Here is a 24,100-nt window from a genome sequence, read left to right on the forward strand (position 1 = left end):
CTCCGCCCTCCCTCCCTTTGAAGCCCCTGGCTGTGGGGCCCCAAGGCAGGGCTGGGCTTGTGGGGGAGGAGAGGCTGCCTCTGCCTTTCAAAGATGGGTGAGAGGCTTCTTGGGCCTGAGCCAGTCTCCTTCCTCCCTCAGCAGCGTCTCTCAGGCTGGCAGCCCTGGGACTGCCAGCCTGAGAGATGCTGCTGAGGGAGAAAGGAGACCGGAGCGCAGCGCTCTGTGTTTCCCCAAAGTCCCAGGGCTGCCAGCCTGAGAGACGCTGCTGAAGGAGGAAGGAGACCAGCTCGGGCCCAAGAAGCCTCTCGCCCATCTTTGAAAGGCAGAGGCAGCTTCTCCTCCCCCACAAGCCCAGCCCTGCCTTGGGGCTCCGCAGAGCCAGAAGCTTGAAAGGGAGGGAGGGCAGAGCAAGAGGGGGTGCCCTTCGTGGATAAAGTGAGCTGCAGAGCCCGGTTTCAGAGACACGCGTGGATTCCCAGCTGGCAGCATGTCTTGGAAGTGCAAGAACGCCTATTGGGGGGAGGGAAGGAAGGAAGGGCACACTCCGCGGATAGGGGCCCCGCTCCCGGGTTAGAGGGCAAGGGACTCTCCTTCCTTCCTTCTGTCGTTCCCTCCTTCTCCCTCGCTCCCTATTTCCTCCTTTCCTTCCCTTTCCTGGTTCCTTCCTTTTCCTTTCCCTTCCCTTTCTTTTTCCCTCCTTCCTTCCTTCCTTTCTTCCTTCCTTCCGCCCTTCTTTCTTCCCTCCTCTCTCCTTCCTTCTCTTCGACCTGCCTCTCTCCCTCTCTCCTGTCTTCGCTCCCTCCTTTCCTTCACTTATCTGGCTTCTCTCCTTTCCTTCCTCCCTCACTTCCCTATCTTCTGGTGTCTCCAATGCGCATTTCTTCCTCCCTCCCTCCTTTCTTAGCTTCCTCCTTTCCCCTCTTTCCTTTTTTCCTTCCCTTGACTGGCTTCTCCTTCCTCCCTCCCTCCACCTACCTACCTACCTACCTACCTACCTTCCTTTCTTTCTTTCTTTCTTTCTTTCTTTCTTTCTTTCTTTCTTCCTTTCCTTCCTTCCTTCCTTCCTTCCTTCCTTTGGGGGGGGGGGCAAAAATACTGCTTACTTACACTTGAAAATTATCTAGAGCCAGCCCTGTTGGCGATCCCTAGCAAATTTCTTTGTACAGTAAATTTTCTTGTGAAAAATCATACATATTGCATATTTTCTCATATTGTTTCATCCTGAAAATAGCATCTCTTTAGTGGTTCTGCTCAAACGCTGCATGTTTAGGACAGCAAGCCACTGCTAGCTGAGAAGTGAAAATATTCTCTTCCAACGATGAAGCACCAGGTACCATATACTGGCAAGCCTAGAGACAAAGCATATATTTGTTTTCAAACATCCATGACAGTGTGCTCATTCCCTCATCATTAGAGTGAATACCAACATAGTTAAAAACAGTTGGTATGCAAGATGGGCTGCTATTATACATCTCAAAAAGCTTAGTATGGTGCCTAGAGGAGTTCAGATGAAGGCTTCACACAGATCTTGGCTGAGGCTGTCTACCAAACTTTTCTTCTTAGATAAAATGGCCTTCTTCCACCAAACAAAATAAAGAGCACAAAGCATTTTATAAAGAAGATTTCAAAGTGTAAACAGAACTGCTGTGTTTAAATTCTACTCCCCATGGGTTCTTCCCGTCACAACACATCGCTCAGCTAGCAATGTATAAGCATTGCCTGCATTTTAATATGAAACAAGAGTTTTGACTGTGTGTGGAAACAAATACTCTTTTGTCTGTTTTAGTTGCTAAGATTCCCACATTCCCAATCAACAGAATGGGAACGCTTGCCATTACTGACCAACAATGAAATAACAAGACCAGACACAGAGAATTGGCTTGAACAAGGGCAGATTAATCTAAAGTTTAATTAAACTGTATTTTTAAAAGCAAACTAGTGAGGGATTAGCTGAGGTAAGTGTCAGTCTTTGACTTTCTCCTCAGCCTTTTTTTGGGCAAACCACCTGAGTTTGCCAAGGGCTACCTAAAAGCAGGGTTGTCCCTGTCTGGCCAACTACAGACCAAAAAGAACACAACCAAGTAAACGAGACTTATTGTTGGTTGTGGTTCCTTTGGTCTGTCTTCCACGCTCCTCAAAACTCAGGACCTAAAGAGACAGCTTCAGAATCCTTGAGCAAATTGTCGAAGTCTCCCAGATACAGTGTGCAGTAGGAATAAAACCATGAGAAGGGGTGGGGTAGGTGGGGGTGGAATCCTACTCAGCCTCATCTCTTCCTTTAGAGGCCAGCCAAGGCAGGTCCCTCTCCATTTTTTGCATGGCATAGGTACAGATTTGCATTTTCTTTCTTTCTACCTCCACCTAACAAAAGACACTAATTTATCTCCAAATGCATGCAGAAGTGAGGGCCATGACTAGAATAATTTCTCTTAGAGCTAGTTACACAACCAGAATCACCTCTGAGACAAATTTCAGAAAAATCATTACTACAACACCAAGAATGGAGCCTTAGTTGCCAACCAACTCAGTCCACTGCACAGCTCTGAAAGATGCTGTGATTCCATTTTGTTTTCATTTGTTCCTCAAACCACATTATTTTCCTAGGCAGTGAGGACAGTATTATTAATATTTAGATTAACAATTTCTTAAATCATTCTGATTCTACAGATTAAAGTGGAACGAAAACTATAAAAACACAGCCTGATTTCAGAAACACAATGATCTGTAAGTTCCTCAGTGCTCACCATTTTGGACACACACTACAGCGGTTTATTCTTTCTCACAATCTCATCAGGCAGCCAGTTGCCGGTGGCACTCCACCACCCCATGCCCCACATCGCCCACATCCAAGTGAAGGAAATCACATGGGGGGAAGTGTAAGCATGCATGGTGCATGTGGCTTACCCTCATAGATTGTATGGGAACATGGGAACTCTCCTGTGTTGCCCTGCTGACAGCATGTACTGGCTCTGTCCTCCTGCACCCATGGAGCCAGCATGGTATCATATTATGGGAGCCAGCCAGCTCTGTGAGTGACCTGGGCTAAAATTGGCTCATGCTGCCGATTTTAGCCCTTTGTGATTAGGTGGTCAATCAACTACTGCAGTTTTACTGTTGTATGTCAGTTCAACAACTAAATAAAAGTGTATGTGTTAAATCCACAGGATGTAGGGTACACCCTGCCTGCTGGCGATGTTATTTCTGATAGCAGCAGTTCCCTTGCATACAGCTGCCAAAGTACACCCACTATTTGCCAAGTAATCTGTATTTCATTAATTCTAAATAACATATGCTTTAGGAGTAATATAGAACAGCACCTCAAAGCATCTGTTGTGGCATCAAGAAAAAAGAAAAAGTAGGGAAGAAAGTGACAAGATGAAATGAACTGAGAAGTGCTTGGCTGTTGCTGTCTTTCTGTCATATACAAATGTTTTAAATTTTTATTTATGGAATATATTTTACTGCTCCTTTCTTCCAATCTGGAATTCAAAACTCTATATATAGTGTTACCAGACTGTCTCTCATCTAGTCCTGAGTATAGCAAAATGTGATGACCCATGGGCCTTGTAGTCCTGCTCAGGACATTGTAATTCCTGATGAAGATGAAAACTTGGGTTTTTTACCTTCCCAGTCTGAACTGGATTCCTCTCAGCCAGATCTTTCCCAGGCAGATCTGGGAACCTTGCACCTGCAAGAAAGTTGTCTCCCAGAAGTATGTCAAACAAGCCCAGAGCCTACTTCTCCCGTGTTCTTGCGCCGGGAGTTTTGTAAACAACAGAGAAGTTTGGAATCAGCTTCGCGCAGGAGTGCAAGAATTGCAGCTAAGAATGTAGCCAATTAAGACTGCTTCTCGTGAGAATCTTTAAGGAGTTTAACATCTGGTCTCAGAGTTTAGCTTTCGTTTCTGATTCCCAGAGAACTGCTTCGGTGGGAAAGTTAGACTCTATATAGGTGTTTTGCCCGCGTAGTAACTTCGCGGAGTCAATTCGTCAGCCTACGGAGCGAGTTGTGTCTGGACAGCGCGCTCCGATTCAAGCCTTGCTCCTGCTCAAGCCTTGCCTTGCTATCCAGCCTTCGCCTTGCTACCCAGCCTTTGTTTATCTACGGACTTTGCCTTGTTTCCCAGGACCAATCCTTGCCTTGTTCCACGGATTTTACCAAGTTATTCCACGGACCTTGTTCTTGTTCCTAGTTGCCTTGTTCCACGTTTTAAGCCTTGTTCAAGTATCAAGTTATTTCCTAGCCTTGCTCAAGTTTATGGACTAAAGGACCTTGTCATCTCCCCTCACTTTGCCTGGCAAAGTGAGTGTTTCGGTTATTGGATTACAACTTTGGACCTTAATATTTCATATTGGACATTGTTTCTTTGGACTAATTTTGACCTTTCCTGAAAGGTCTGCTTCTGGACTAACTTTTACATTTGCTTTTACTAACTTTATATATTTCCTTAATAAAGATATTAGATAGAATCTGGCCTCTGCGTATGGTTATTGGTGCTCTGTAGCCTGGGTCGTGACAGTTTGACTCCGCCACCCTAAGCACCAATTAACCTCGGCCAGAATGTCTACCGGAACCGTGCCCGGTGGGCAGCCACTGAGCTACACCATCAGCAAGGACGAAGTGGATCGCATCCGCGACAGACTCAACGCCCAGGATGGAGAAATAAAGGGCTTGCGGGAGCGCGGAATCCGCCTCCCGGCCATGGCGTTGCCTACCAAGTTTACTGGAGAAGCTTCTAAGGTTCATGTTTTCCGTCGCCAATGTCAAGCTTATCTAGAGGCCCGTGATGCCGAGTTTCCCCAAGAAGACATCAAAGTGGCGTGGGTTTACAGTCTTCTAGACGGGCCAGCGGCCAATTGGGCGACGGCACTGTTCGACCAAGCCTCTCCACACCTAAGATCAGCGCAACACTTCTTGGACCACCTCAAGGAGACTTGGGGAATCGAGGACAATTTGGAGGCAGCCGGTCACAAACTCCGTCGCCTTTTCCAAGGAGACAGACCTATGTCTCAGTATATAGCCGAGTTCCAAGTGCTGGCCCACAACACCGGCTGGAACGATGTAGCCCTCAGAGGACAATTCCGGGAGGGTCTCAACATTGAAATGCTGGAAGAAATCTCCAAGGTGGATCCTCCCCAGACCCTCGAGGCACTCATTGATCAATGTTTACGGGCTGAAGTCATGATTGCCAACAGGAAACAGTGGGTTCGAGGCCAGGGCAGTAGAGCCGGGGCAAAACCCCCCGCTCCCGCCAGCGTTCAGCCACGTCCAGTGTGGAGACCCCCACCGCCAACCCCATACCCCAGAGGAGGCGAGGAGGTGCCGATGCAGTTGGGCAATGTGCGTCCCAGATTAGATGCCGCCGAGAAGGCCCGTCGTCAACGCTTAAACCTCTGTTGGTACTGCGGGAACGGGGGCCACTTCGCCAGAGAGTGCCCAGCCAAAGGGAAGCCTGCCGCCCGTCTTGCGGCGGCGTCCTCCACGGAGACGAAGGCGTCTGAGCCGACTGGCACACAGCCGGCGGGGGAAGCCAACGACCGGGTGTAGAGAGGCTCGCCAACCCGGTCAAAAAATCCATTCAAGAGCCGCCAACCGGGGTCCTGTTCCTTCTCGTGGTCACATTATGGTCAGCAAAAAGGGGACCCGTCATGATCCACGCCATGATAGACTCTGGAGCTACCAACAATTTCATTGATAGAGAGTATGCCGACTCTCTGGGATTACAATATCATGATTTCAAGAATGCCCGTGTGGTGCAAGCCATAGACGGCCGCCCCCTCAAGACGGGCCCCGTAAGTCAGTGGTCGGAACCCACCAGGATGTGGATAAGGGAACATATGGAAGAGATTTCCTTCTTTGTTACCGAGGTTCCCCATTTCCCTGTGATTTTGGGAATTCCGTGGCTGACTCTCCATGACCCTAACATCTCCTGGTCCAACAGAGAACTGCAGTTTGCTTCACCGTACTGCCAAAACCATTGCCTCGTAGCCAAGGTCTGCCATGCCACAGACACCGAGCCCATCATCACCTTGCCAAAAAAGTACTCCGAGTATTGGGATGTATTCAATGAGAAAGAAGCCGAAAAATTACCCCCACATAGACCTTATGACTGTGCCATTGACTTGGTGGAGGGGGCCCCGATCCCGCGAGGGCATCTCTACTCCCTGACTGAACCAGAGCAAGAAGCTCTCAGGGAATTCATAGAGACAAACCTTCGCAAGGGATTCATCAGACCCTCTCAATCCCCAGCCGCCTCCCCAGTGATGTTTGTGAAGAAGAAGTCAGGGGAACTACGCTTGGTGGTGGACTACAGAGCATTGAACAATATCACCAAGCGGAACAGCTATCCCCTGCCCTTAATCTCGGATCTACTGGATCGGCTTCGAGGAGCCAAGGTTTACACCAAGCTGGATCTTCGGGGGGCTTACAATTTAGTTCGCATCAGGGAAGGGGACGAGTGGAAGACCGCCTTCCAGACCAAATTCGGATTATTCGAGTCCCGAGTTATGAATTTCGGTTTATGCGGAGCTCCCGCAACGTTCCAGCATTTTGTCAATGACATTTTTCAGGACTATCTAGACAGGTTCTTGATAATCTACCTGGACGATTTTTTGGTGTTTTCTAGATCACAATCAGAACATGAGAACCACGTCAAAATGGTGTTACAACGATTGCGGGATCATGGACTTTATGCCAAGCTGGAAAAATGCGCCTTTGATCTACAAGAGGTAGATTTCCTTGGTTACCGCATCTCGCCTCTAGGCCTTTCCATGGATCCAGCCAAGGTTTCAGCAGTATTGGAATGGCGGGCGCCAACTAACAAGAAAGAGGTGCAGCGTTTCTTGGGGTTCGCGAACTATTACCGCAAGTTCATTCCAGATTTTGCCCGCTGGTCCGACCCCATCACTAGCTGCATCCGTGGAAAGCAGCCTTTCCGCTGGACTGATCAAGCAGAGAAAGGGTTCCAGCAACTAAAGAAACTATTCACCTCCCAGCCAATTCTACAGCACCCAAATCCTGGAACCCCTTTTGTTGTGCAAGCGGACGCCTCTGATGTGGCAATTGGGGCTGTACTCTTACAACCGGTGGGAGATCACCTCCATCCCTGTGCCTTTTACTCTCGTCAACTAACCACACCAGAGAGGAATTACACCATTTGGGAAAAAGAACTACTGGCCATAAAGGCAGCCTTTGAAACTTGGAGACATTGGCTAGAAGGGGCCAAATTTCCCATTGAAGTCCACACTGATCATCGTAATCTAGAACATCTAAGAACTGCCCGCAAACTAAATCAGAGGCAGCAACGTTGGGCTTTATTCTTCGAACGTTTCGACTTCCAGATTCATTATGTGACCCCAGCCCAGACCAAGCAAGCAGACGCCCTGTCACGTAAACCGGAATACGCTGCAGGACGCAAGGAGACCTTTGAATCCCAACTATTACAACCCGGGAACTTTGCCACGCTCACAGTGGGGAACACCAAATCCATTCCCATTGATTCAACTTCCTCTACTCCAGGACCCCTCTGTGCTCAAGAAATCAGGGCTAGTCAGCAAGCAGATGCCTGGGCGCAGGACCAACTTCGCCAAGGTCTGCATTTTCCCTTTTCGCTTAAGGATGGGCTGCTTTGCTATAGAAATCATGTTTATATCCCACCCGGACCGGGCAGGGAAAAAACGCTTCGTCTGTGTCATGATTGCAAACCAGCAGGACACTTCGGACTATTTAAAACCATGCATCTGATCCTAAGGGATTTTTGGTGGCCCAAGATCCGCAAGGATGTGGAAAAATATGTCAACACCTGCCCAGTATGCCAGCGCTCCAAGATAAGAAGGGAGAAGCCCTCAGGGCTTTTACACCCCCTTCCTACCCCATCTCGCCCATGGGAAATAATTTCTGCGGATTTCATCACTGACCTACCACCTTCCTGTGGATTCACCACGATCTTAGTGGTGGTGGACCTTTTCACCAAGTTAGCCCATTTCATTCCCTGCGAAGGCCTCCCCACGGCCAAAGAGACTGCGGATCTATTCCTTCAACATGTTTTCAGACTACATGGATTGCCCAAGAGTTTAGTCACAGACCGTGGATCTCAATTCACCTCTCGTTTTTGGAAGGCGCTACAAAAACTATTGGGCATAGACTCTCGCTTATCTTCAGCTCATCATCCCCAAACAGATGGGCAAACGGAGCGCACCAATGCCACTTTGGAGCAGTATCTTCGCTGTTATGTAAACTACCAACAGGACAATTGGGCTTCTCTGTTACCACTGTCTGAGTTTGCCTACAACAATGGAGTTCAAGCTTCTACAAAAGAAACGCCGTTCTTTGCAAACTACGGCTTCCATCCACGTTTCTTTCCCCCTGTCATTGAAACTTCAGAAGTTCCCGCAGCAGAGGATTGGCTGCAGGAACTCACAGCGGTGCAACAACTTTTGCTCCAGCAACTGGACCAAGCCAAGGAGGACTATAAACACCACGCTGACAAACACCGCCAGCCGGGCCCCGAAATCAAGGTAGGAGATCGGGTTTTCCTGTCCACTCGCTTTCTGCCCTCCCACCGCCCTTGCCGGAAGTTAGATGCCCGTTTCATTGGCCCCTATCCAGTGGTGGCGCAATTAAACCCCGTGACTTTCAAACTCCAACTTCCGCGTTCAATGCGCATTCACCCAGTGTTTCACCGTTCCCTGCTCCTTCCGGCGGATGGTGTGCGTCCTGATACAGACCAACCGGCCCCCCCTCCTGTTTTGATGAATGGGGAGGAGGAGTTCGAGGTTGAGGACATTTTGGATTCTCGCTTTCACCGCCGCCGCCTACAATATCTCATTGACTGGGTGGGTTTTGGCCCTGAGGAACGCTCTTGGGAAGACGCCTCCACAGTCCATGCTCCTGAGCTAACCCGTCGCTTCCATCAGACCTATCCCGCCAAGCCGCGACCTCGCGCCTCGGGGAGAGGTCCCCAGTTTGGGAGGGGCCTTGAGGAGGGGGATAGTGTGATGACCCATGGGCCTTGTAGTCCTGCTCAGGACATTGTAATTCCTGATGAAGATGAAAACTTGGGTTTTTTACCTTCCCAGTCTGAACTGGATTCCTCTCAGCCAGATCTTTCCCAGGCAGATCTGGGAACCTTGCACCTGCAAGAAAGTTGTCTCCCAGAAGTATGTCAAACAAGCCCAGAGCCTACTTCTCCCGTGTTCTTGCGCCGGGAGTTTTGTAAACAACAGAGAAGTTTGGAATCAGCTTCGCGCAGGAGTGCAAGAATTGCAGCTAAGAATGTAGCCAATTAAGACTGCTTCTCGTGAGAATCTTTAAGGAGTTTAACATCTGGTCTCAGAGTTTAGCTTTCGTTTCTGATTCCCAGAGAACTGCTTCGGTGGGAAAGTTAGACTCTATATAGGTGTTTTGCCCGCGTAGTAACTTCGCGGAGTCAATTCGTCAGCCTACGGAGCGAGTTGTGTCTGGACAGCGCGCTCCGATTCAAGCCTTGCTCCTGCTCAAGCCTTGCCTTGCTATCCAGCCTTCGCCTTGCTACCCAGCCTTTGTTTATCTACGGACTTTGCCTTGTTTCCCAGGACCAATCCTTGCCTTGTTCCACGGATTTTACCAAGTTATTCCACGGACCTTGTTCTTGTTCCTAGTTGCCTTGTTCCACGTTTTAAGCCTTGTTCAAGTATCAAGTTATTTCCTAGCCTTGCTCAAGTTTATGGACTAAAGGACCTTGTCATCTCCCCTCACTTTGCCTGGCAAAGTGAGTGTTTCGGTTATTGGATTACAACTTTGGACCTTAATATTTCATATTGGACATTGTTTCTTTGGACTAATTTTGACCTTTCCTGAAAGGTCTGCTTCTGGACTAACTTTTACATTTGCTTTTACTAACTTTATATATTTCCTTAATAAAGATATTAGATAGAATCTGGCCTCTGCGTATGGTTATTGGTGCTCTGTAGCCTGGGTCGTGACACAAAACTTCCTTTGTTTCAGGAAAATGCATTTAGACTAGGACCTGGGACTTTGGTTAATGGCTAGGAAGTAACCTTTACTGTCTGCAAAAACCCTCTTTTCCCTTCTCAAGAAAGGAAAGTCCTGTCATCCAAAGTTGAAAAATTAAGATCATCCTACATTTAAATCATGTCCAGGTTATCTGAGAATATTTTCACATATGAGACTGCCTAGCATTCGAGATCTTCAGAAGAAATCCTTTTCTGAGTCCTGTTGCCTTCTTAGAAATGTGATGGTATGAAATAAGGGTTTGCTTGGTGGCAAATGTGGAGAGCTATGTTCACTCCTTGTTATTCTGGAGCTAGTAAGCAAGGGTTTTTATGTATTCAGATGAACATCTGTGACTGGACTCGTGTGTGACAGAAGGTTGATTTAAAAAAAACAAAAAACAAAACAAAACAAAATGGCTCAGTGCTATGCCTTCTCATACTGGCTTGTTTAAAATTGTATCTACTATTTTTCAACCTATTTTATGTTTTGTAGCATTTCTAGAAAAGTAACAGATATTCAATGAACAAATGAATGAGTGAATATGGGGTGGTTTATGTTCACAACCCATATTCATCCATAACACAAGTAATATAAAAATTAACCACATTCATCATCCTTGGACCTTTGACAGGATTTCTTCTTGCAATTTAGGAATTAACACTTCTCTTACATTAATATATTTAGCTATGGAGGTAAACTATGGAACTATCTTCAACATGTACTGGCTACCATTAATGAGGGCAGCTTGAATGAAAACACATTTCAAGAGACAATGATGGTGTTGAAGTGACTACAAGTTTACCAGTTATAGCTGCTAGAATCTGGTGCAGCAGAAGGCATGAATCCAAGCATCAAGCATGTGCCTGACATCTGATGAAACCTGTCTGCTGGGGGGAAACTTGCAGGATGGCAATAAATGGGATCCATAGGGGCAGAAACCATTACATGATTCCCACTGCTGGGCCTGCTCTAAATATTTCACCCCCTAAGAGAGTGGTTCTCAACCTGTGGGTCCTCTGGTGTTTTGGCCTACAACTCACTGAAATTCCAGACAGTTTACAAGCTGTTAGGAGTTCTGGGAATTGAAAGCCAAAACATCTGGGGACCCACAGGTTGAGAACCACTGCCCTAAGATCGCCCTAATAAGATCCTCAGAGCAGAACAACTAACTCTTAAAGTTCTATTTTCACTTCCCCACTCAAACAGACCCACTACAATGCCCAAATGGATTTCAAAAGCAGAAAAACAACAACTTAGGCCACTCAAAATATATTCATCACAAAATTTGCAACATGGCTAAACCATCCACATATCAAATCTACAGCAGGACATGACTACGCTAGAATCCACATGTACAGCTCATATCAGGGAAATCCTGCCTCCAAATAGCCTCTGGATTGGCTGGTCCTTTCCAACATTTCCTTTCCAAATGTATGCTTGTCATAGGACTTTCTAGGAAGAATCCATGTTATCAGTCACAGAATACAGTGGACCCCTTCATCTCTGCCTTCCCACAGCTGGTAAGGAGACTTAAAGTTAGGAACCCGGGCTATGGCGCAGCTGGTTAAGTAGCCAGCTGCAATAAATCACTATAACCAAAAGGTCATGAGTTCGAGGCCAGTCCATGTTGGAGTGAGCACCCGGCCATTAAAAAAATAGCCCCTGCTCGTTGACCTAAGCAACCAAAAGATAGATGCATCTATCAGGTAGGAATTTAGGTAACGCTTTGCGGGGAGGCTAATTTAACTAATTTATGACACTATAAAAATCGTCCAGCAGCCATTTGGAATGAGGAAGTATCCATCAAGATGTCACAGTGGATGATGAAGAAGCTGCTCCCCCTGTGGCCGGAATCGAGCATCCCCTCAGGAAGCTAGAAGCTGGAGAATGTTAAATTGCTTCTGTATCTCTGTCTATGTTCTCTATGTTCATACGGCATTGAATGTTTGGCATATATCCGCCCTGATTTTCCTTCAGGATGAGAAGGACAGAATATAAATACTATAAATAAATAAATAAATAAACAATTTGAGTGTATGTGGGGGGGCGGGCGGAGTACACCACAACATCAACTGGCAACTGGCATCTTTTTAAGAAGGTTTCTTTCAAAAATATTGCTTTAAATATGCTAGAACCTATGGTTAAAAGCAACAGTATTAAACAGTCCATGACACTTGAGAAAGTAGAGAACAATTGTTTACTCAGAGGCTGTTTAACTTATTGACCAATCCTTAACACCATCTGCCACCATAAAATGTAAAAGGCATCATAGACCACCTCCCATCTAGTAATATAAATTAATCTCTCTGCTCTCTAGATTTCCATGTCCAGGATGGAAATGAAACAAAAGCAGCTGGAGCTGGAGAGTAATAATTTCCAACCATTAACCCATCAGCTAGGGTTAATCAGTAGATTCACAGAACTATCACTATCTTCTTTGTCTTTTTTTCCAGCTAGAAAGAGATGTTCTGGGGATATGTTATTTCTGTCGGCAAATGACTTGATTAATTTAACAATTCCCAAATTCAGCAAAGCATTTGTGTTACCCTGATTTAATTCCTTACTGACTGCTTTCTTGGAGGGGACATATCTTGAGGTTCTCTATCAGGAGCATAGTTGCCCTTGTTATGGAGAAATCAAAACTGCTGAGATATTTTTTAGAATAAAAGACCTACTTTTGGTGTACTGTGCTTTTTATTGAGCTACTTCATTATGAATCAACTACTGCTAAAAATGCAAACTATATCAAATAATTTTACTTGTTTTATTCACCTTGCTGATTGGGATTCTCACGTTACTGATAAAGTGCCTATATTTTGCTTAGCAACAATAAGTTATTCTAATACCCTGTTTACTGATTTTAATATTGAAATCCAAAAACATGATGTTGCAATATAATATGTATAACCTGTTGGCTGGTATCCTGTTGATAGCCCCAACTAAAGCAAACTCATAGAATTAACTGCTGAATGGTGAGTCAAAACATGGATAAATCACATGGATTCAAAGGGTCTATTGTAGGCAAGACTACCAGTAAGATGCAGGCCACTTTATATTCTGTATGTTGATCTTCACCCTCTACATCCTGCATAGCCAGGGGAAAAAAACTTAACATTCAATTCAGAAACAAAAGAATGAACTGTTATATGGAAAGGGTAAGAACAGGTTCTGATTGCACTTCTAAATGAAGCTTTTCATAATTTATTAAGTCAAGTTTCTATTGCCACTGGGACTGAGTTATGTACCTGTGGCTTGCATCAGTTGCCTTACATATAAAAACTCCCTGTGCAATTCCAAGCCACTGCACATTTGCACAAATTTAACTTTTCATTCTAAACTGTACTTATCTTTGAAAGTAGTGTTTATCCTTCCTTGTGAACCTCACTTACTTAACTGGCACAGTCATCAATAACAAACAACCAAAGGAAGAAAAGAAGTGTCACCTTTCTTCTTTCTCAACCTTAGCACTTGGGAGTTTTTAATATATAGCACCACAAAATCATATAAATATACTTTTCTCAAGGGCTACTGACACTGTCACTGACAACCACATTTCCTGAGAGCCCATGCAATCTGGTTCCCTTCCTTCAGCCCGGTGCATCTTGTCACCACTGGCTGCTTCAGCCAAGGAAAGGGCCCTTGAACAGGAGGAATTCATCACCTCCGGTTGCAAATGTGTGCTGTAGAAGAATTCAAGTTACATCTATTTAAAGTAATAACTACAGGTCTGGTAATACACCTCATGCACTCCCTTCTTCCTCTCTTCTCACCAGTTCCTCACAGTTTGTGTGAAAATTCGCTTTAAGCCAGAATTGGAAACAACCTTCAAAATTCAGTTGTGGTTTACAGGTCAACGATGGTTCATGCAAGCACAATCTGTTCATATCAGAACAAACTATGATCTATTCAAATCGCAAATTGAGACAAGGAATAGGATCATGTAATGGGAAAGGAACTAGGGTCTGTTAGTCCAAGCTCATTTCTAGTTCTCCAAATTAAACTTAGTATTACAGTTATTCAGTATCCCAGCTGTACGCATTGCACAAGTACTTTAAAATCTATGGTAATCATATATTTTTATCACACCTGAGACAAGTATAGAAGTAATGTTTTACTGAACATATTTTTTTTTTAAAAAAATACTATATTAGATATAGATGTCTAATTTTATTTACAGTTTGATTGAAGCCGATAAAGAATCGTACTAAGAAAAACTTAAACTATATCTGGCCAGCAATATCTCTTCATAGTTTGACATTTATTTGGAAAGCAATTGACTAGCTAGTTACAATTTTGTTTTTTGTATGATTCTTTGCCACCTTCAGTAAAATTGCAAGTAAAATTAGATTGCTATATTTAATAAGTGACCAAATTATTAGACTAGCCCCAACACTGTCTGCCTTTATTAAACAGCTAAAAACATGTTTTTTCAAATGTGCATTCAAACAATCAATGACATGTTAGACCCCTCTCATTGACATACTGTTTTCTCACCCTTTATTTTCCTTCCTACTTATCCTACCCAAATTGTCTCAGGAAATGCTTTGACACTTGTCCAGGCACTTTATTAACATTCTTGAAATCACACACTTTTTGACCTGATTGTTTCCATTTTATCAATTGATGGTGATGTTTGTTTTTATTACCTTCCCTATCTGGTCACTATGGTGATATTTTATTTCGTGTTTTTCTTTATTATATCTGAATGTTATGCTGATATTGTTTTTACTTACTTATATTGGTTTTAACTGTCATATTTTGTTTTTGTTTTGGGCCTGGCTCCATGTTAGCCGCCCCGAGTCCCTTCGGGGAGATGGTGGTGGGACAGAAAAATAAAGTATTATTATTATTACTATTATTATTATATTAAATTATAACAGCCACATTTTGGTCATTGTTGCTTCTAGGAAGAATTCAGGCTTGATCTGCTGTAGGATCTATTTATTGGCCATGATAACATTCCATAATATTAGTAGAACTTTCAATTCTCTTCCAATCAGGTCTGATAAAGTATCTCTACTATCAGTTAAACTTTGTCTGGCTGTCTCTCTCTTTCACCCACCCAAACACAACTTCCTGGAGTATTGTTTTACTTATGTATATTGTTTTGTATTGTCATTTATATAATGTTGTGAGCCGCTTTGGATCCCATTTAGGGAGAAAAGCAGGATAACAATAAAAATGTTATTATTATTATTATTATTATTATTATTGAGCACAGTGAAAGAAGACTTATTTTCAACACCATTAATCAGACGCAGACAACTCCCTCTAACTATGAGGTCTATCTGCATTTGTTGGAATATCCAGTTCAGTCCATCCCTTCACAGAGATGGAAACCAGATTTGAACCAGAAATTATATCTTGATATGCTAGGGTGCCTGGATAGCAGTCTGTCACATTATCATGCAAAGCACAAAGCCAACACAATCAAATTAGTACAGAACCTTGTATTCCCTTGATTGAGTCTTGTAGTCATTTGTGTTCAACCAAGTAACACAACAGACATACTGCTATCATGTTTTAGGCTTTTAGCCTCTCATTTATGTTTCCACAACCACCACAGCTTCCAGTACATGGAATACCTGCTTAGGTGATGACTTAGGCATCTGATATTATAGATCCCATACCATGAAAGCGTAAGCTAAAATACATTTTTCCTTGTTCAGTCTTTAAAGATGCTACAACACTCTTATTTTTGTTGCTACAAAAAGAAGCATATATAGTCCTATGGGATTTAATGTAATTATTTTCAATGCTGACCTTTCTTGAACAATGAAACCTTGACATCTCTATTTTCATCTTAGACAAGAATGTGTGGGCAAGCTCATAAAAGAGTTTAAAATTAACTCATGTGAGAATCACAATGATTCGTCTAAGATCACCTCCTGCAACAAGAATGAAGGCAGATGGTGACTATGTATTTAGCTAGAGTAACAGTGACCACACTGTAACTGCCAATCAAATAGTGTAGGTGGGGGCATGCTCCATCTGTGTTTTAATTACTTTAACAAGTCAATTCACTTTAGCTGCCATTCCTCCACATTCTCATAAAAAGCATTGGAGAGTTTCCCATTACTTATAGAACATGTGCTCCCAAGTTGATGCTGTGATATTGTGAGAATTACACAAAAATCCAGACAAGTACACAAATACAAACGACACCCCTTGAAATAAACAGATGAAACAGCTGCAATTTGAATTTAGGAATAATTTAATAGGATTTTATATCATTCTGTGAGCTTTCCACCAACTGATTTCACCATTTATGAAATACTGCACTTGAGATAAAGAATAGTCACATATAATAAATTAGCTGAGATTATGCTAGATTCTTTTCTACATATTATGAATATTCAATGTGAAGAAAAGCAGTTCTAAAGCAATGGAACATACTGAGAATACTAGTACAACATTGACAAAGGTTAAAAAACCCATAAAATTCTAAATAGGAAAAATATGTACTGTATACGTTTATATGTTGAAAGTAATGAAGTATTCTGATTTCCTGGGCTGAGATCCAAAAAGATTACCATTATGCATGATATTTACTGTAGGGATTTTTTAAAATAAGGGATATTATGAAAAACCAATTTACCACAAATGAAAGGTTAACAGATCTCGAATTGACAGTGAATGCTTCAGCCATACTGTGAGCCTGGATTTGCCACTAAAACAGGGATAGAAATAATGTAGCCCTGCAGATTTCTAGAATTCCCCACCCTTCCCCAAAAATGAGGTGCTTAGGCAGCTCAAAAAACAGAGTGAAATAAAATCATGACAAAAATACTAAAACATTAAACTATATGTAAACCCTAATTTTAAAAAGCCTATTCCAGTGATACCTTAAAAACTTACATGTACTTCCTTCAGATAAGTGACACTTTGATATTTATGACAGATGACCCATACAAAATAAAGTCTAAATCTAATTGCTAATCCCAACTACATTAAATCAAACTCAACATTAATTTTAAACTGTTTCCAGCAGTCCATACACTAATTAGGAGCAGCAACTATGTTTTGGAAAAAACATTATATTAGGAGAAACGGTAACAATGGAGTCAAGCCTGTAACCTCTGATACTAAGACACTGAAGAAGACATGGTACCCTTGCTGACAGATACCTGAAAACCTGGGCCATAGCCAGAAAAAGATTTCCGGGGGGGGGGGGGGGGTTGAACCCCTAACCCCCCCTCCCTCAGCTACAGACCTGTCAATATCTGCTTGAGATAGTGCCTGGAGGGACTCTTAATTTTTTTGCCTCTCATAGACTTAGCATGGGGATTTGGTTAACCAGTTAAAATTCATGAGTAAACCAGGTTTGTTTTTCACCTGAAAATTTTTGGAGGTGCCCCCCCCCCCCCCCCCCCCCCCCGGCTGCAGGCCTGTGGAAACACAAGATACAGTATATAATATTTATTTATTTATTTATTTACAGTATTTATATTACAATCCGGCAAACATTCAGTGTCATCAGACAAACAACATACAGTATAGACACACACAGAGGAATTTTTAACATTTCCAACTTCATGAGGGTATGCTCGATTAAGGCCACAGGGGAGCTGTTGCATCATCATCCACAAGTGACACCAAGTGCTGTACTTCCTCATTCCTTTCCACGTGCTGGCAGTTTTATGGAGTTGTAAATTAGTTAAATTAGCCTCCCGCATACAGCGTACCTAAATTTCCTAGTTGGGCTGCTTAGGTAAACAGCAAGCTAGGCTATTTAATGGTTGGGGGCTTAACCCGACCCGGGCTTCGAACTCATAACCTCTTGGTCAGTAGTGATTTATTGCAGCTGGTTACTAGACAGCTACGCCCCAGCCCGGCCCTAAAATATCCCACCATGATACCAAATATTCCTCTGACCATAAAAAAACAGTGCCCAGCCATCAAAATTCTTAAAGCTTATGGGCTGATTTTTGTAATCTACACTTGCTGAGCTAGTGACAGAATCCTATTAGTGACACATGCAGATGCAACTGCAGGTTCTACCCACATGTGTTCTGTTCTGGTTGTCGTGGAAAGAGATAATTAACCTCTCCTTCTACAAGAGCCTAATGTCCATACCATCTACCTCTGTGCTGTCCTGGAACACCCCTTTCATGGCCATTTAGTGACCAAAGGAGCTGTGGGTAGTATCTAGCAGTATTCCTACATGAAGATTAAGAAGCAGTTTCCGCCCCAGAATTCACAGGGGTATTCTAGAATCCAGGCAAAAGATGTAATCTTTATTACAGCTCCAGTAAACAACAGGAATGCTTTCTGGCCACCTCTTCCAGTTTTTCTTGGACACTAAATTTATATGTGGAAGAGATACTGAGGCTGCATGCCAGTAGGCCGCATGCACAAAGCGAGGGGTGGGAGTATATCTAAGCCTGGTAGAGTAGTAGTAGTAGTAGTAGTAGTTGTTATGTTTATTATTATGTTTATTTATACCCCACTTTTTCTCTCCACAAGGAGACTCAAAGCGGTTTGCATTAAAAGTAATTCAATACAATTTAAAATTTACAAACATATAAACATTAAAATAGAATTAAATATCATGGATATTAAACATTCCATTAAAATCAATGCACACATATTCCAACTAAAGATTTTAGATTCTTTATCTACCATATATACTCATGTATAAGTTGACCCTACATATGAGAGTAGGTTTTGAAGGTCAAAATTATGGATTTTTCTATAAACCATAAATAAGTCAAGGAGGAAAATTAGATGCATGTAACAAACAAATATTTTCCTTTTCTTTAAAAAATGCATAGAGGTACCCACTCAGGAAGAGGTAAAGATAAGGAGGGGATCAACAGAGGTACCAATTTGGGGGGCGGCTATAAACGGCATTGCTCATTTTAAGATGTCTCCATCTGTACAAATACGAATTGGGAAAGTAATATAAATAAGGAGAAAGAATGAAAATGAAGCCTGGAACACAAGGAAGGGGAGAAGAGCAAAGGGGTGCAGTGCAAAGAGGTGGTGGTGGTAAGCTACTCTTGGTGTGGTGAGGCATGCAAGCAAAACTTTTAACCCATTACCCTTCCATTGACCAAACCAAAGAAAGAAAGACAGTCCTCTCTTTTTCCTTGCCTTCTTTCAAAGCCCAAATTGCATTGAGTAGGAATGAAAGGGTGCCCAAAGAATGCACCTGAACCATTATTGTGGGCACTGGCGGTGGAGTAGGATGGCAGCAACCATTTTTAATAGGGGCTTTCTGTATAAGCTTTGTGAGGCCTCGTAGTTTCTCTACAGATCTCTCAAACCTTGCAAGCATGAGTCAATCCAGGGTTGCTGACATCCACAAGTATATACAGTATATGTTTTTCCTTATGCATAGTCTAGCGCAGGGGTCCTCAAACTTTTAAAGCAGAGGGCCGGTCCACAATCCTTCAGACTGTGGAGGGGCCAAATTATCATTTGAAAAAAAAATCCAACAAATTCCTATGCACACTGCAAATGTCTTATTTGTAATGCAAAACAACAACAACAACAACAACAACGAAAGAACAATACAATATTTAAAAATGACAACAATTTTAACCAACAAAAGCCTATCAAGATTTCAATGGGAAGTGTGGGCCTGCTTCTAGCCAATGAGATAGTCAAGTTCATTAGGATTGTTGTTGTTGTTATTGTTGTTGTTGCCTTCAAGTCATATCAGACTTGGGCGAGCCTAAGTCAAAAATTATTTATTTATTCATTTACTACATTTATTTACTACATTTATATCCCGTCCCTCCCCGAAGGGGACTCGGAGCAGCTGTATGTACATACAATATATTATATTATTAGCATAGCACAATATTAGCATTATATATCATCATATTGAACTATACCACAATACTGTAATATTATATGTAATATATAACATATAATTAATATTATTATATGGTATTATTAGTATTACATTGTATAACATGGTAATATTATTATCAATATTATATGTATATACAATATATTATATTATTAAAACTTATATAAAAACATTATATTATAAAACTGAGGGCAGGGGCCAGGCCTTAGTTTGGGGACCCCTGGTCTAGCGTGTAATAAACAGGTCCTTAAGAGTGTCAAAAAAAAAACTTCCTGATATTCACACTCATTATTTGAAATGCCTGTACCAAGAATTGTTGGAACCTGACATTTACTGCCGAGGAACAGTTTTCAAGAAAATTAACATGATTAATATTGTGTAGTGCTTTGGGATATATCCATAACATGCTATTTTAATACCTAAACAAACAAACTATTCAGTGATAACCCTGACTCAGTGAAGTACTTTATGTACATCTTTCTCTTTTAAACGTATGCAGGTTTGCTGACATTTGTGTGACATTTAATGCTTAAAGTCTTTTAGAGGATAAGATTGAGTTCCTTGGGTTTTTAAAAAATAATCTGAGAAGGATTCTTTTCCAGTTGTAGAACTAGTACACATGTGAGTGAAGGACCTCGATTGATTATAAAAGCTAAACATCCTCCTCTTAGTAATAAATCTATTAGAAATAAGACAGATGTTGAGAAGAGGGTTTTCTTAATGAGCTAGAAGATTTAATCTATGTCTATGCTAACAAGCTGCAGAATGAGAAGCAACTATAATGTATTTGCAAGCCTTGTTTAAAAGGATAAACAAGGAAGCTAATGTTAAGACCAATACGTATGAACAGCACAGAACAAAATATATGAACAATAGGGTTAGGGACAATATATATATAAAGGTAATGTTATAATTAGACTTTGATTAGGAGTGGGCCATCAGTTAAGAGCTTTGGAGATAACATGTGGAGGTTACATGCTGGGATGTGAATGTCAATGATGCCCATTGTAAAACAGACCACAGCACCAAAAGTGGCCAAGATCCCTCTCCCCTTCCACACTTTTTAGCAGATCCTTCACTTTGCCAAGAGGATTGCCAGAAGAAGAGAGTTCTCTAGCCACATGTCTTATGGCTAGCAGACTGAGACTCAAATTAAGTTGACGTTCAGATGCAGATTTATTGTAGTACAAGCCTTTCTTTGTGAATTATAATCCAACTTGTCATATGCATAAAGGGTATATACATCCATACAAAAGGGAAGAAAATAAGGTCAATAAAGTCTTGAAATGTCAAATGGTACTTGGTAGCATTTCTATGTAGAGCCAAGTATTAAAGTATTAAACAAGTGGTCCTCTCATTATGCTAGTGCTCTAGAGCAATGCTTCTTAAACTGTCTGTCCTGACTTCAAATGGGGTCTCCTTACCTCAATGTTACGGTGACAATAAATTTGGCAACAGTAAGTTGCTTCCAAACACCACCTATTTACATGAATCTTTTAGCAACAATGTGCAATGTTTGTAGTGGATTCTGCAGAAATGCTTCAGTGGTATTCCACGAAAAGGGAAAGCAATTGTGCAGAAGCGAATTGAGGTAAGTCGCTTCTGGTGTGAGAGAATCGGCCATCTTCAAAGACGTTGCCCAGGGGATGCCCGGATGTGTTGCCATCCTGCAGGGGGCTTTCTGGGAAGCTTGTGATAGCTGAACTGCTGACTTGTAGGTTGGCGGTTTGAATCCGTGAGATGGGGTGAGTTCCGTCTGTCAGTCCTAGCTTCCCAGAGAAGCCCCCTGCAGGATGGCAACACATCCAGGCGTCCCCTGGGCAACGTCTTTGAAGATGGCCGATTCTCTCACACCAGAAGCGACTTACATCAATTCGCTTCTGCACAATGCGAGCACTGTTTAGCAAGCCTTGAAAATGCTGATTATTATTAAATGTTTGATTTTATACCTATTTTATATATCTATATACCCGGGGTCATGTAAAAACTTATTGGGCAGAAAGGGGTCACAAGTAGAAAAAGTTTAAGAAGTCATACTGTACAGCAGGAGCAGCAGCCATAGACATTCTCCAGATGTTTTGGTCTACAATTCCCACCAGACCCAGCCAACCTAGCTGATAGTCATGAATTATGGGATCTGTTGACCATTATATTTGAAACACAGCAGATGCTCTAGAAAAAAAAAACCTGTCAGTCCTATTCAGGGTTGACAATGAAAACCTGTAAGGCTCTTTTAGTTTTGTCTGGTCCCATGCCTTCTAATTCTTCAACAGCAGAGGCAGAAGTAATGCTTCCACAAAATATTAGATTAAAATTTTAGCAAGCAGTATAACGGCTCATCTACACCGACACACTTAGGTCAGTGTGTAACTGGATCACCTCTGTAGTGGTTACATGCTTTAATGTGGTCTTGTCTTGGCTTAAGCTAAGTCAGGGGAAAGTCTAACTCCTGACCCAGAATGCAGGTTTTTCCTAACTTGAAGAAAATGAAGACAGTTGGGCAAACCTCCCCTGATGGGCATCCTGTCCCAAATACTTGGGAGTGCAGGAATACAAGAAGGTGAATAGGGACACCCAAGAAGGACAGAAGACAACCAAATTATCCTTGTTCTGCCTCAGTGTAGTGCCAATCCAATATAAGAAACAGGACTGTGAGAAATTAATTCATTCAAACTGCAATTTTGCTTGATCAAACCTACTTTAAAAAGTGGGGGTTCTTTCTTATCGTGATCTTATCTCCCCTTTCAAGTTACTGTCATTGAATTCCACAGTAATGGTTAGGTTTTGTTTACTTCAGAGCAGTTGGGTATAAAACAACAGTCAGAATCGACATAGCTCAAATGCAAGATATTTTGTGGCCAGAACAGCCTTTCTCTCTTTCAGAAGATTTCATGGTCTAATCCTGGAGTCATGGTTCCATCTGCCTCACTAATATTCACAACAAAACAAAATCTGAAGTGCTTACTGAGTACTGGGATAAACAAGTGGTAGTGTCTTGAAGGAATCTTATTTGCCCATGACTAACTTGTTTGAATTTTAAAAGGATACACATACAAAAGCCCACTTCTGATTTATTTGCATCCAAACCCTATTAGTGAAAGACAACATGCCTATTAACACGTATGGAGAGAATAAGGGGAACAAATCTGTAAGCGCATGATTTGGAGATATTCAGGATCATACAAAAGGTCAGTGAGGATATGGCGCAATGTTTAATGCAGGAGTGGAAACAGTTTCCCCTCATGGTGCTGATAAGCTGAAATTCCCAGCATTCCCTCACTTCCAGGTATGCTGTTGGGACCTTTAGAGAAATTGAATCAAATAATTTTGGTTCAGCCAGCATAGTCATAGGGTAGGAATCCTACGGTGTTGGAACTAACACATTTGCAGGTTATAAAGTTGGGAAATTTTAATACCTGCACCCCAATTCATATCTTTTGGTTAATATTAATAGAATCATAGAGTTGGAAGAGACCTCATGGGCCATCCAGTCCAAGCTCCTGCCAAGAAGCAGGAAAATCTAATTCAAAGCACCCCCGACAGATGGCCATGCAGCCTCTGCTTAAAAACCTTCAAAGGAGGTTCCACCACACTTTGGAGCAAAAGGTCCCTAACTTATGAAGAAGTTCTTCCTAATGTTCAGGTAGAATTTCCTTTCCTGTAGTTTAAACCTACTGTTCTGTGTCCTAGTCTCCAGGACAACAGAAAACAAGCTTGCTCCCTCCTCCCTATGACTTCCCCTCATATAGTAATTCATTTTAGATGCAATTTTGCTTGATCAAGCCTACTTTAAAAAGTTGGGGGTTTTTCTCATCATGATCTTACCACCCATTTCAAGTTACTGTCATTGAGTTCCATAGTAATGGCTAGTTTTTGTTTACCCCAGAGCAGTTGGGTATAAGACAACAGTCAGGATAATGGGATCTACAGTAGAGTCTCACTTATCCAACACTCGCTTATCCAACGTTCTGGATTATCCAACACATTCTTGTAGTCAATGTTTTCAATATATCATGATATTTTGGTGCTAAATTTGTAAATACAGTAATTACAACATAACCTTACTGCATATTGAACTACTTTTTCTATCAAATTTGTTGTATAACATGATGTTTTGGTGCTTAATTTGTAAAATTATAACCTATTTTGATGTTTAATAGGCTTTTTCTTAATCTCTCCTTATTATCCAACATATTCGCTTATCCAACGTTCTGCCGGCCCGTTTACGTTGGACGAGACTCTACTTCTTGAAAAACAGATTACAAACAGCTGCATACTAAATTG

At 42.3% G+C, this 24,100-nt stretch overlaps 1 protein-coding gene across 9 annotated transcripts in view; it reads right to left on the reverse strand.

Moving 5' to 3' along the window:
• Positions 1 to 24,100, reverse strand: part of pam (peptidylglycine alpha-amidating monooxygenase) — a 213,217-nt gene that overhangs the window by 136,239 nt on the left and 52,878 nt on the right. The window lies entirely within an intron of this gene.

The sequence above is a fragment of the Anolis carolinensis genome, chromosome 2, assembly GCF_035594765.1.
Source record: "Anolis carolinensis isolate JA03-04 chromosome 2, rAnoCar3.1.pri, whole genome shotgun sequence".
In the NCBI taxonomy this organism is placed as follows: domain Eukaryota; kingdom Metazoa; phylum Chordata; class Lepidosauria; order Squamata; family Dactyloidae; genus Anolis; species Anolis carolinensis.